Source organism: Salvelinus namaycush, chromosome 5 (genome assembly GCF_016432855.1).
Source record: "Salvelinus namaycush isolate Seneca chromosome 5, SaNama_1.0, whole genome shotgun sequence".
Classification (NCBI taxonomy): Eukaryota; Metazoa; Chordata; class Actinopteri; order Salmoniformes; family Salmonidae; genus Salvelinus; species Salvelinus namaycush.
The window spans coordinates 49,998,659-50,013,333 of record NC_052311.1 but is presented as its reverse complement, the minus strand read 5'-3'; the positions used below and the strand labels follow the sequence as shown (position 1 = coordinate 50,013,333).

The following is a 14,675-nucleotide window of genomic DNA, read 5'->3' as shown; positions in this document are numbered from 1 at the left end:
AAATTAACACTCAAGCGTGTCATGCGCTTCACACTACATCCGTACATTTTCATTTCTATGCAGACCAGCATCACCCCTTTCCTCACTGTAAACACCATTTTCTTCCGCAGCCATGAGATAAGGTAGTTCATATTTGAAACGCTGCTCTGCGTTTCGCTCAGTGCGTACCGTACCCTTCAAGTGTGCAGAAATCGAAGTTTCCAATTTTACCTCATTAGGTGATACCCATTGTACAGGATTTGTATGCTACTTTCCGTAGGTTATGCTGTACCTATATGCTACTTTATAGAGCTTATGGATGCACTTTTGTCCAACAGCATATAGCCAAATAAATAATAAGACTAAATGCAAGAGAAATGTATTGAGGGAAAACGCACACGTATAAGGTCAGATGATTGGCCACATTCTATAGCCGTACAAGAGGAAAGATAATATTTATTTTGCTATTACGCTACAAGGCACATAAGAAATCACTGGCATCACAATTGAAATGACACACTCCATTACTTCAAACGCTGTGCGTAAATTCGAGAAGTAAGACAATGGATATCATGATTTAAATAGAGACGTTCCCACTTACAGTAAAACAGAAGAGGCGGAGGGATACACTCACACATGATCTCACCATTAGTCCTTCCTACTTCACGGATCACCTTCTACTAACTTCACGTTGACGAGTCAAATCCTCTGACTTCTCCAGTGATTGGTTAAACAACACGAATATCTCTTGTCTATTGGTCCGGCTAGTGTCAATCATGAAGCAGTGCCAATCAAGATAGATTGGGCAGCAGCAGCTACATTGTATCGTTTGACAGAACTAAATAGTTACATTGTACATCAAGAGGAACGATTTTTTAAATTTATACTGACGTCGACAGACAGACTGTTAACATAATCTTTATTCCTCAATCAACATTTTAAATACATAGTCATATATCTTTGAATCTCCGGTTTTACCAGACAGATGTGGATACAGTTCTACAGGGTAAGTCACTCTTCACAAACTCGCTAACGTTACCCAGGTTAGCTAACGTTACCTGCTAGTGAATATGTTTGGTCAGTAACATTAGGCATCTGTTTACTTTGAATAACTTACATTTAACAACATGTTGCTTTCGAATGGCCACTTTCTGATGTCATTGAACTGAGGGCAACTCCAAGCAACCATAATTCGGTGTGGTGGTCGCGCGCTGTCTCGTGCTTTATTTTGAGTGTCAGGGGTAGACTACATGATGGAGAGTTTGCTTACTGGTTTGTATTTCTTGCAAACTAGGGATTACTTTATGTCGCCTCAATGGTATGATACTAGCACAGTTAATAAACGCTAATAATTGATGGATGTAGGGATTCTCTTCCTTCATGAGCGCAACAGCCGTGGTGACTGTTCACTAGGAGCTGTCAGAACGATTTATGAAAAGTGTCACCGATGTTTTGACACGATTACTCTTCAATTCTATGAATTGCTTTCACTTAAGTGAGTAGAATGAATAGTTTACTGCATACTTTATTCCTATTGAGAGGCTTTTGTTGGTTATTCCTTCATGGCAGACACGTAATTCGATGGTCTCTTTCTCCATCGGCAAGAGAATTACAGCACAGCATAGAATAGCGCAAAGAGAGCATCAAGGTGTCAGAATTTTTTTTATTTAAGGAACCTTTGGTATCAACGTAATGCGCATGTAAGCCAACGTTAATGTTTTGCGTCCATCAAATGTTAAACATTGCCAAAACACTTTTGACCTGACTGTATAAGAATTTGACGGCCCAAAAATGGTTGCCTGTGGTGTAATTGCTGTTTCCTCACGGGAAAAGTGTCAACAAACTATTGATTACTCCTAAAATGCGGAATTCATTTTGCCCGTGAAAGTGTTGGAGATAGCATGTGTAGATAAATCTTCAGTGTAATTAGTGTGTTGTAATAGGAATTCTTTCCCAATATTCTTTGAGGGAGAAATTATATTCTGTCAGTTTTTCCATTACCCTTGCATGTTGTTTTTACAGTAAAATAGGAAGTCTAGTTATTTTAATTAATGCTCTGCTTAAACCTTAATATGTGACAGTTTAGTGTCTCTCTTGTGGGATTAAATGTATTAATGTCTTTCCCCTCCCCCCATAAATGAGGGGCATAAACTGATGAGTGTTTCAGCTATGCATGCAGGTATAGTGCACGTTGTGATTCCAGTCAGGGTGTCACATGGCAGAGACAGGGTCCTCAGGGACACAGTCCAGATAGAGGTTCTCACCAGCCCTGGTAAGCCTCAGAGCAGTCAGAGACCGAGTAGGAGATTACAGGAAAATGAGCTGTCCCCGTAAGGACATGCCCCTGTGTTTCCCGCTGAGGAGTACTTACAGGTAAGACAGGGAACAAATTACACTTTTCACCCTGATATAAAGATAAAGGCTAATCTGTTTTCATCGTTGAGACAGTATGGGTCAGGACCAGTGCCATGGACTGGGTATTCCAACCAATACAAAATAACTGCTGTCTCTGACATTGTCAAGATGTCAGAGCTAATGGGAGCTTTACACCCCTCCCCCTCACAGCTCCCCCTACCTTATCTATTCTCGTCTCTCTGGAAGACACTGGCCCTCATGAGTCTCCTGTGCTGGCCTCAATTTTGACATCATTAGAGGCTCCCGCCATCATTCCCGCATGTGCCACAGGACACGGTAGGATGTCATGAAATAGTTTAAAGTGTTTAGGCATTGCAATTGGATTGGATGAGTTGCACCCTCTTTATTTCTCCACATACACATACACATACACATACACATACACATACACACACACACAGCCTAAATTGGCAGATTGAGTGTAAGTAGACTTTTACTTTGCTGAGCCTAAAAACGACAAATAACTTTTAGGCTCAGCAAAGTAAAAGCCTTTTTTGTGCCTGAGAAGCGTGACCGCATCCTACTAGCCTCTGTCAGACAAGTCTCTTACAATTTTTTATTTATTTTACCTTTTATTTAACTAGGCAAGTCAGTTAAGAACAAATCTTTATTTACATTGACGGCCTAGGAACAGAGGGCAAACTGCCTTGTTCAGGGACAGAACGACAGATTTTTACCTTGTCAGCTCAGGGATTCAATCTAGCAACGTACTAACCACTAGGCTACCTGCCGCTCCTCCTTCTCTCCTATTTAATAATGGGCAACACAAAAATGTAACTTAAGTTATATTAAAGGCAAATGGGAAACACTTTACATTAAGTTGGTCTTACACCTATGTAATAACTCTGTAATTACACAAGTGAAAACATAATGTTTTTATGGCGCCCTCAGAATAGCCATGCCACATGGTGGCTCCAGTCAAATAAATAAGATTCCTCTTGTTAAATCATTCTCCATGGAATAACAATCATCCTCATGCTGCAGCGACCTGCTTAATTGCAAACACAGATGGTCAGCTATTGTGCTCTTCAGACATCTCACATGTGGCAGTCTGTATGGAATAATGACTGAATATGTTTTCATGTAAGTGTTTGAGTATGTGCCCATACAATTACTGTATTTTTATGTGTGGTACGTGTGTGAATGTGAATGTAAAATATTTGTTTTGGCGTGAGCATCTATATGGAGGGAGGGAATGACAGAGAGAGTAAGGATACTTGAGAAGGGATAGAAGTGGGGGTCTAGCAATCTATGGATTAGACTAAAGAGTGAGTGATCAGCATAGCCCTAAATCCTTAAGATGCCTGCTGCCCAGAACATCCTATTGGTCAAGGCCTTCTCTCCTCCAATTACAGAGTAATTTCAATTAAGCACTAATCTCTGGGACAATCAATGGTGTACTGGCCACCCCTTGCCTGACACAAATATTGATGTGATTTAATCACTGCCTAACCCTAGGCTAAAATAATGCCTGGACAGTTCAAGTTAAATGTCTGTCTGATCTCCCATGCACTGGCTTACAGCTGATCTCATGTTATCTCGCTCTATTGCGAAGGAAGATGTCTTATCTTCACTTCAGTCAGGTCAGATAAGTATAGGTCAGATAAGTATAGCCTCTGCTTATTGTCATGCCGAAGAACCCAATTGTTCCACCTGTAACAAACCAACAGCTTTGGAAAGAATGAGAGCATTTTAGTTATATCAAGTATAAAATACTGAGTGTGTGCTCTCGCCGTGTTTGTTTCATGGCCTCTTTTTTTTGTGTTATTTTATTCCAAGGCAGCTTTGCCCACTGCTTTCCCACGCTGAGTGTTGAGAGCAGGAAGAACTCCGCTGCACAGCAGGGTCCTGCCTTCTGCCATTATGGCTGTGATTCAATCATCACAGGGCCTCACTTTACCCCAGCACACTGTAAGGGAAAGAAATGTCACCCTCTCTCTTCGCTTGATGGAGCCACAAGCCAAAGGTGCTTATAGTGAGAAGTATACTGGCATGATTCGCCTCTCCATACCCTTTCTTTCCATGTCATTTCAAAATGGCCTCCCCTCAATGCTTCATCCTGAAATTGCAGCCAGAGGACCTCTGCACAGGGCAAAGATCTATAGAGGTGTAATATGGGAAGCAGTCTTGGCAACCGTCCCTCCAAGGATTAAAGCCCAGTGAGCTCTGCTTCTCCTTAGCTATAGGGCAGAAAACTCTTTACTAACCCAGGACTAATCTATCCTCCAGCAAGCTCTTAATTGCTGACCTCATGTAGAGCGATGGCCCAGTAACTGAAAGGTTGCTGGATCGAATCACCAAGCTGACAAGGTAAAAATCTGTCGTTCTGACCCTGAACAAGGCAGTTAGCCCATTGTTCCACGGTAGGCCGTCATTGTAAATAAGAATTTGTTCTTCACTGGCTTGCCTAGTTAAATAAAGTTTTTAAATAAAAAAAAATTATAATAATAATAATAATAATTGAACCATCAGCAGCTGATTAGGGGTTAAACATCAATTAAGGTCATGTGCAGAGAGGCACAGAGGAGAGAGGGCTCCAGTCCAGAGGGCAGGGAGGTCAACTAGGCCCTAGGGTCCCTGAAGGAAAGAGGGGGCCAGTGGAGGGGATACTGTGGGAGAAGTGGAGATGTGAAGTGCCCGCTTAGGGATGAGTGGTTTGGACCATGGAGTGGAACAGGTTGATGGTGATAATGAGATTCTCTACCGATCAGTGGTAATAGAACATGAAAACGGTTCGGTACTAGAATTTTTGTTACTTTAGTTTCTTCTGTCAAACGTGTTTCACGTCATCTATTGATTGAGAGAGGATTAAGTCTATCAGCGCAGCCGATGTCCCCTTATAGCACGAGAGCACCATGCATGCTCCACTTACTCATTGCTAGCTTTAGCCTGTCCTGAGGAACCACTGTTCTAACTGGTAGTCTGGGCAGCATCACCACTCGTGCTGCACAGAAGTTAACACACTTGAATAATGCAACACGTCATGTAGAAATGTTGAAACTGTTCATTACTGGTTGCAAAACAATGTCCATTACAGGCTAGAGCAATTTAAATGCAAGAAGGTGATACCGGCATCTTCCAGTTTTGTAGGCTAACTTTCCTTGCTAGCTTACAGTTGAAGCTAACATCAATTCACTTACCTAGTACCTTGTTTGTGATAATATGCAAACCATAACGCAAAAAGCAGATTTTCGCCGAAAACTTGATTCTTTCATTTCGTGTCCCTCGCCTCATGTCTCTTCCAGTCAATAACATCTTTGCTGGTGCCTTGAACTGACTGTGTGTGTGTGTGTGTGTGAATGACGTCATGGGTCTTAACTACAGAGACAACTCACACTTTTATAGGAGAAGAGATTGCTTCTTCTATTCAAATGTTGTTGATCAGTTAGGGCTGGGATTCGGGGCTTAGATTCATTCAAATTTATGTTTTAGCACGATATTTCAAATGCCTGTATCGCAAGAATCAAGTTTTTATTTTCATGAGTGTTTGTCCGCTTGTTCTCATGTTGTCTTTTTGGCCTTGCCTCCTCTGCTCCTTCTGTGCTGTTTGCACCTTTTACACACATACCAAGCCCCTCCCCCTGCCACTCACAACAACAAAGCTGAGGGATCACTTCTTCCTTTCGAACAAGCGGTTTCAACTCCCTATTTGCATTTGAGGTTTGGTCCAACAGAATTGGTCATATGGACACCGAAACACATTGAGAGATTATTGTACTGTGATCGAGGATAAATGAACATTTCTAACCATACAATTTTTATGTCTCAACTCTATGCATGCAGAGCAGACACTACTCAAATGGGACTATCAATGAACATTGATTCTGGAAAATGTATACTCAGTTTTTCGCATGCGGCATTGCTTTAACACGTACCGCTAGTAGCATTTTAGCTAAAGACTTATGCTAGCTGTCTAGTCCGTTTATAAATGTGCAATAACCATAAAAAGCACAATTTATATAAGGAGTTGGCAACTCGTTCTCATTCTGAGAAATAAGGTAACGTAAACTCACGTAAACCCGTACATCGCCTTGGTCCGTACAATTGCCCTTATTTTAGCGCCCCAAAACGTAATACTTCCAGATCAACTGTAATGTCAATACCATTGTAAAGCACAATTTCTTCCCTTTCCAACAGAATAAATTACATGACCTAAACGCTGCCCGTTTCTGCATAATTCAAGCAGGCAATGAGCCCCGTTGGGTCTTTTTAAAAATGGCGGGTGGGGAAGCGAAACTAATGCGTGAGAGTGAGAAGGAGAGATATCGTGTGGGAAAATTACTTTTTGTCACTCGATCTGTTCAACTTATCACCTTATCGCCTCTAAAATGTAAATAGAACACTATAAAGAGTTTATATAATGTGTCATTACATACCTATTTGAAGGTTTGTGTCGAATTTGAATCGGGTTTTTAGGGCGGTGCTAAAGTGATCTTAGAAGTAAACAGTGGCTTTGAGAATGATGATCGCATGCAATGAAGACGCAAAAAATGACTAGGTATCCCCCCCTTACCCCCGTCACTGTCCATTTCTTGTTTTTAAAGGATGAGAGAAGTGGTGGAGAGAGATTGTAAGACAGAAATAGTTGCTTTATGCGTGCTGTACGTTACGACATGACACGTCTAGATGTAACGGAGGGTCTGTTTTTTTCAACTTTTCTCCAATACTATAAATCCATTACCATGTCGATCAACGCTTGAATAGAAACCTAGTTCACACCCCCGATTTTGAAGTCAACACAGTTGCTACAGTCCCATTAGTTTTCTTTGTAGCCTCGTTTTGAATGTTGCGGTTGCGCACATTTGTACGGAATGGGGTGAGTTTATGTTAGGTTGCTTGATTTCAACTTCTGAACAAAGTGGAGGGGCTAGCATGCTGTCCAGAACGGTTGGAGACGGACCGAAGGTTGTGTTCGTAACAGTTCAACTGTTCTACCTTGTTAGCTAGCAAATAGATCCAAGTTGGCTAAACTTAAAGTATAAAGATTAGATGGCTACTCACTATAGATAGGGCTGGGAATTGCCAGGGACCTTACGATTTTATCACAATACTTAGGTGGCGATACGATATGTATTGCGACTCACAATTTTATGTTTATTGCAATTTAATACTGTGATTTTATTGTGATTTTGATGTTCCAAACATATTGTTTTGATCAGTTATATAAATAAAAGTGCTGGAAACATATTGGCTTTCTATTTAAAATTTAGATGGAGAACGAGCTATGAAGGGAAAATACTGTAGTTTTGGTGCAGGTACAGCCTACTAGCACAAAATAATATAGCGAAATTGTCAAAACGATACGATATATTGTCAAATAATATCCCGATATGTAACTGTATCGATTTGTCTCCACCCCCATCACTAACTCACCTGGGCTTGTGCTTGAGAGATTGTTTATGAGACCTGTGTTAATTTTCTATAATGCCTGCTACAAGAAGTTAGTCATTATTAGTGAATGTGTGTTATGTGTGGTTCTAGTTAAATCTAACAAATAGGGCATTTTCATAGACAGACTTGAAAGCCAGATCAGTGATTATAAGTTCCAAATGGAAGTTGAACATATTTATTCTGTAACCCCACAAAATCAGCCAAAACAAGCTCAATAATTCAACGCATACACACACTCCTATTGAATATGATTCACCTGTATTGTGAATAGGCCTAGGCTACATCTTCATTTACCCAATTTAGCAATAGACTAGAGATTTACCATTTAAAATAAATGATTACTATTATGTGGTAAAAAAAAAAAAAAAAGTAAAAAAAAAAAAAAAGTTAAATGTAATGATATTGAACTCAAAAGGTATGGATCAAGTGCCATTCTGTTACTTTGGCTAATATGCCTTTTTTTTTTTTTACGTGTCATTTTGGTATAGAGTATCGTGATTCTAAAACTGGTATCGGTATCGAAGTCAAGATTCTGGTGTTGTGAGTGGTAACGGCCTGGTACAGTTGAGGTCGGATGTAGTAGTCTTATTCTAATTACCAAAGGGTGGTTCTTGGCATACCCCCAATCTAAAGGCAAAGTAGAGAAGATTGACATATTCTCAACACGATTGTAGGTAGTCTATTTGAGGCTCCCATTTTGCATCTTTTACTGCCCTTCAGATTTGATTCCCACCCACCTTTTCTTGGTCATTTTGAATAAGCAGAGGTGATTGAATATTATGAAATAACCTGAATAGCAGTGAGAAACAGCTGAAATCCTCTCATATTATTTAGAAATACTTTATTTGACTTGAAACGGCTACTTGCTCTCTAGCGGAGGTTCAAACACCTTCAACCTGAGCATGTAGAACTTCGCACCAATTAATTGGGTACAAGGACGCAATGTTTCAAACGGCTCCAACACACCAAAGAGTAATCTCATGAGCATTTGAATCTGTTACCTCCATTCTCTGAACTAAAAAACTATGAGAACTGACTGGTGTCACTCTGGAAAACCGAGTTCCCTGAAACGAGGTGGTTGATTTTGTGTGACCACCGGTGTCGGCTTACAGCAAAAATAGCAGCTGCTCGCTTCTTGAAGGGGAAGTTATGTTCCACATCTCTGCTTGTTAGAATTCAACCATAGACTTAAAGCCGTGAATGGTATAGCGATTAGCGTTCCATTGTACTGCCGGTCATAAAAGCATACCAATGATTCCCTATTAATTTAATATACTGTAGCATTCATCAATTCTCACTGGAGCCATTAGTGTACCATAACTAAAATAACATTTCCTTTCCTTTCACAGCTCTAAATGGTCACTCTTGATCCTTGTTGTTGTAACAGCATTAGTAAGCATGTTAACATCTCGCATTGATTAGATGGACTCCGAAAGATGAAGAGATCTTCCATGGTTCTTGTAAGGGCAGCTAAATTCACTGAAATGACCCATCTTAACAGTTCTTCAAAAGTTGGTTTATCATCAGATACCATTGTCTTGTGATTGGTTTGCTCACCATGTTTCTATATGTATGTCAATCATGCATCAGGTTATAGCTTACAGTGATCAATGTTTCGTAAAAATATAGCTGAAGAGAAAAAAATCTATGGTAAATCCTTACATCCAGTTGTTGCTTTTCTCTAAAAATACTCTGCTCAGAGCACTACATTTATCCAATCTGCCTCTAAAGACTGCTTGAAATATACAGCTTTGGAGAAAAACATTGAAATCTGGGTTGACCTCCTTTTGGCTAGTAGGTAGAAACAGATGAATAAATCAAAATGGTGAATGCACGTAACATGTATTTTTATCTGGGATTATGGAATCTGTAGGAGTATATTAAAACTCCCTCATTCCGTTCCATGACGGTGTCCATATCCTTTTGTTTTCATTCTTCTTCTCTACCACTCAGTAGTTTTGCCAGAGGCTTTATCCAGATGAAGTCAAATTTCCCTCCTTAATATACTCTTTGCGAATAGAAAGGGTAATCTTGCATAATGCCAACCGAATGGGCTTTTTGGGGGTCTTTGGTGGGATCAAGACATCACAACACATGTAGGCTAAATGCAACACATATGCAAGATTATCATTAATAAATGAGTCTGGGATGAGCAGGGATGAGCAGGGATTCGGAACACAAAGTGTTACACTACACCACACCGGGGCCAGCGTGACCTTGACTGTGGTGTCAATTTAATTACATTTGTGTTCATTCAGTTCAAATCAGGCAAGCCTTTTTTCTGTCATTTTCTACATAGAAGATCTCAAAGAAACAAGGTAATAAGAACAGTATTTAGAAAATCTACTGAGTCGAGCACAAATGGTTCATAACTAACCTGAACCAGTGTGTTCAGGTAATATTAGATTTAATGTAAGGGGAGAGGACGTTGGATCAGGATCAGCAACCACCAGTGAACTGTATTTAAACAGAGTATTGGATGAGGCCTTTGGGACAACCAACCCGTGTTCTTTGGAAAATGCAGCTGAATCCATTGGACAATGTGAAAACTTCAAGTACAGTGGGAAGGTCTGTCATCATTACGAGAGTTCAAAACCATTCAGGAGAGAGACAAAAGTAGAAATGAAGAGACTTCCACAGCTGTAGAGAAATATAATAATCCCAACTTTGAGACTGAAAGAGAAAAAGAGCGAGTGAGACCAAGCGCCAGCTATGCCGCTGTGCTGACGGGGTTACCGTGGTGCGGGAGCAGGGGCTGGCCATCACTTCGGCACAGCTGAAATGGCAAGCGCCCGAGCTGAAACACTACACCTCCGCCTCTCACACTCCTCTCTCCTTCTTCACTCCCTCTTTCCCTTTGATCTCAAGTCCTGCCATTACTTGCTCTTCATCCTTTCCAAACTCCCCTCCCATCTTATTCCCCCCAAACCTGTGTCTTACACTTGTTATGTCACTGACTTACGGCAAATGCTGTAAGTTGTGCCCTCAATTGAATGTATATCACCCTTTCCTCACTGCGGCGTGGTATAGTTTTATGGTTGTACAGATGTGGTACAGTAGTGGGGCCATCTGCACAGGGCTCATTGAGTTAGCCGTGCGCTCCATGCAGGGTGTGTTAAGTTACGTTGGGAGGGAAGATGGCTGGCTTATTCCTCTTCTCTTGTGAAGCAGAGAAGAGCTGGGAATGGTTACAGTGAGTCAGGGAGAGGGAGAGAGTAAAAAAATCCCCTCTCCACCCTTCCAAAGTGACACACTTTCCATTGTGTGCGTGTGTGTGCGTGCATTGGTGCTGGTCTGGTACTGATCCCCAGCAGCAATCTGAGTAGTGTGGACAACAACTGGGAAGGGCAATCTGATGTTACCATGGAACAAGTGTTGAAATGGCAGACTACTGCATGTCATACAGCCTTTGGACCACAGAAATACAGTCTATAATCAGGTTTACATCCAACCTTTTTATGCGAGTAAAGTACATGTCGTATAAAAAAATGTCATGACATTCCTGATGGAAACAGCTAATTTGTTGGTCAAATTTCCAAATGTAGACCAAACAAAATATGCTAGACAAGGTGGGATCAGTTTGTATCTGTAAAATTAAATATGCTTGAAATGGCGGTGGCAAGTTTGTGTGGTCCTCTGACCACGACTCGAAAGCTTGCAGTTTATTAGTCTACAGATTAAATAAATGATGATGAACTTCACAGGATGGTGAAAGTGCACAGTGATGAGCTTGATGCTCCTTTCCAATAAATATCCAGGTTCTTATTCTGATGACATGGTGATCGATGTTTGGCTGCCATTTGACAAATAAAATAATCTTGCTCTTTTGTCCATAATAATCTCATCATGTGGGCTATACCCACACTGTGACTGTGAGCTGTTGGCTTAGGCGCACATGCCAATACCAGAGTGGACTATATAGCAATGCAGGTGGTCAGTTAGTTTGCCATGGGGAAAACGCAGTGACATTCTAGATAGTGTATTTTTCTCACAATTTTTAACCGACAGCCTCACCGTTCCTCTCCATGTATTAGATAACATTTCATTTCAGAGTGTTTGCTGACTGACTCGTCCTCACCTCTCTCTCTCTCTCCCAGGCCTCTTATGCTCTTCATCCCACACAGTCTTATGTGCACACACAGAGACATCTATCCACTGAGACACACACACACACTCACTCTCTAACACTCACGCTATGTGTTTACAAGTCAGCTTCCATGTGCGCTTTGGCCTCGACACTCCAAGTGCATCTTAACCACTCCTTCCTCTGGAGGAGTCTGGCTATTGTTTATATAATTGAAATGGTTATCATATTACAGCTAAAAGCCAACAGACTAATTTCCTTCAGAAAGAAAGAGAAATAGAGAGAAGCATGGAGAGGAAGAAAATAAGTGAGAGAAAATGTAAGAGATTCAGCAAGGATAGATGGATGGAGAGATTGGAGGGTGAGAAGGTAAGTGACAAGAGTGAGGAAAAGTGTTCTGCTCTATTTTGCACACACAGCACGAATACCCACATCCTAAATTCTTTTTTTTCACCCCATGGTTGGTTTCCCCATCCAATCCAAAGAAGTGCTGTGCTTTCAAATCCCCTCTCTTCTAGAGCTTTAGCCTTTTACAAACTGTCTACTTGTCCTAAATATGAAGACAGCATTCCCTCACAATTCAACTTTCACGAGTCTTTCAGTCAGTCTGTCACCCTTGAGACTGTGATCACAGCTCCCTGTAAGAAGAGCGCTGCAACCACTGGTAGTTTAACTGCAGCCCAAGGCCCCTTCAGCTGCTTTGACCTTCTACCACTACCTGTAAAACTGATATCTTGCTGCAATTCATTTTCATTGTGTGTGTCAGTCTAGTATGCTCCTGAGAAGGTTTAAGAACATCTGACTTGTCTACCTTTTTAATGATTGTATTATTTAATAATTGAAAGCAAAAATGTAATACAAAATAGGGCATCATGTAACATAATGTCTACAGATTACATAAAAACATTGAGAAATTATTCCAGATTAAAACTGTAGTCAATGATTCTATTTCCATTGTGGTCTTGCTGTTTGGTAATACCACTGAGGACATCCGTAAGGGAATCAGCAAAGGAGCTTAGCGGGTTTGCTTGTGCCATAGTTCTAGTCGACACCAGAGTAGCATGTGTTGACGCTCTCACATACTGTACACAGTGCCCACACACTGAGCCACGTGGTCAAACCAAGCCTCTCCAACACATGCTGTCAGGTCATAAAGCTCTTTTTTAAAGGGCCAAAGAATAGGTGGGTTAGAGATGGAGAGGTCAACTGAGTTGGACGGGTGGTTACTGGCATGTCTGTCTGTCTGTGTGTGCGGCTCAGAGGAATTATGGAGCTGGGGACTAAGAGGAGAGGAAGGGGGTTATAAAGGGTCCCCTCTGACCCACCTGTAGCCTGTCAGCTGTTGTAAGCCTGTTAAAACGTCAGCTGTTTCTGAGATGTGTGTGTGTTAGATGGGGGATAAGGAAGGGAGGAGTTTTTGTGGAGGCCTCTCCGCCCCACTGTGTACATCAAATGTCTCGTCGCCTGGGTGTCTGTGCACAACACAGCGCCTCGTCTGCATTGTGTGCAATGACAGTTGGGCCGTGCCATGCCGAGCATATACCCCCCCAGTCTTATTTTCCCTTGGGGTCAGCTGCCTCCATCTTAAATACCGAAGTAGTCATCTAGCACAGCTCTTGTGGTCCATACCAGTCCATTGTGATCTGAAGGACAGACTTCTGGACCCAATATGAAAAAGGTTTACTGAAAAAGCACAGGTTGCCTCTTCTGTTAAATCCTATCTTGAATCTTATAGGACAATACATTCCCTTTGACTGTAATGGCTAGAAATAGCCATTCGGGTTGGGCGGTATCCAGATGTTCATATCTTCATACCGTCCTTCTCTCACCCTGAGATTTACGGTGTTACAGGCTTAGTGCACAAGAGGGCACCAAAAAACACGAAAAATCCCATTGGGCGTCTATTACCAGAATGCTAACAAAATAAGCACAAGTAATAGCGATTTTCCATGAAGGTTGCTAGCTAAATTTGCTAACGAGCGAAAATGAAAATAAACTAATTGCAAAGACAGGCAAACCAGCTCATAAAGTTATGCATATATATATATATATGTAGGAGCTACCGAATGCCGTTTTTGGTGAGTTTGGACATTTTACAAGCGAATGTGAACAAGAGACATTGTGCAAATGTCATTGTGCAAATAATTTCTGCTCGCCATCAGACAGATTTTGTGCTTCAGTTGCACTTCTTAACTTGGATGACAATTCACAGATGGGCATTTTATCAGCAGACAGTGCCCTGACTGATGTGTAGCTACTTTTCTCCATACTTTTCTCAGTGTAGTCAACCAATTTTTCTCTAGTAAAATGCAAGATTATCTTTAAGCAAAACATTAGGAAATGTAGCTGACTACATTCTTTCTATGATAGGCCTAAACATTAGAAATATGATGGCCATGCATTGTTTTGTAAAAAAATACATTGCTTTTTCATTGTAAGCTCATTTACTTGTGTGGCTGCCAGCCAAATAGCTTTGCACTTCTGTTGTCATCTGATGAAAATTAAGCTATTTTCTGCTGAATGTGTTGCACTAATATATTTTCTGTGAAGGAAACTATAGTTGCATGTCCCTGATCACTCTATTAAAGTTTAAAAAAACACTGACTTTCAATATAAAACGCAACCCCTGTCAAAACACAGCTGGACTCACCTGCTCCCGCTTTCTCCAGTTGTGCTATTTACAAACGCATGACTGGCTCAACTGTTCTGGGGACCTAAGGTAAGCTTCATAAAATAATGTGAAAGGTAAAATGAAGAACGCGATCTGCTTTATCTCCTAACGCATTGCACAAGTTGACTGCAGGTA

General features: G+C 41.1%; 1 protein-coding gene across 1 annotated transcript in view; it reads left to right on the top strand.

The window, feature by feature from the left end:
• The first annotated feature begins 780 nt into the window (after nt 1-780).
• The window catches only part of LOC120048411 (myocyte-specific enhancer factor 2D homolog), a 69,378-nt gene continuing 55,483 nt past the window's right edge, over nt 781-14,675 (top strand). Inside the window, exon 1 of the mRNA XM_038994364.1 lies at nt 781-985. The gene's annotated coding sequence lies outside the window, so the exon portion shown is untranslated. The remainder of the gene's footprint in view (nt 986-14,675) is intronic.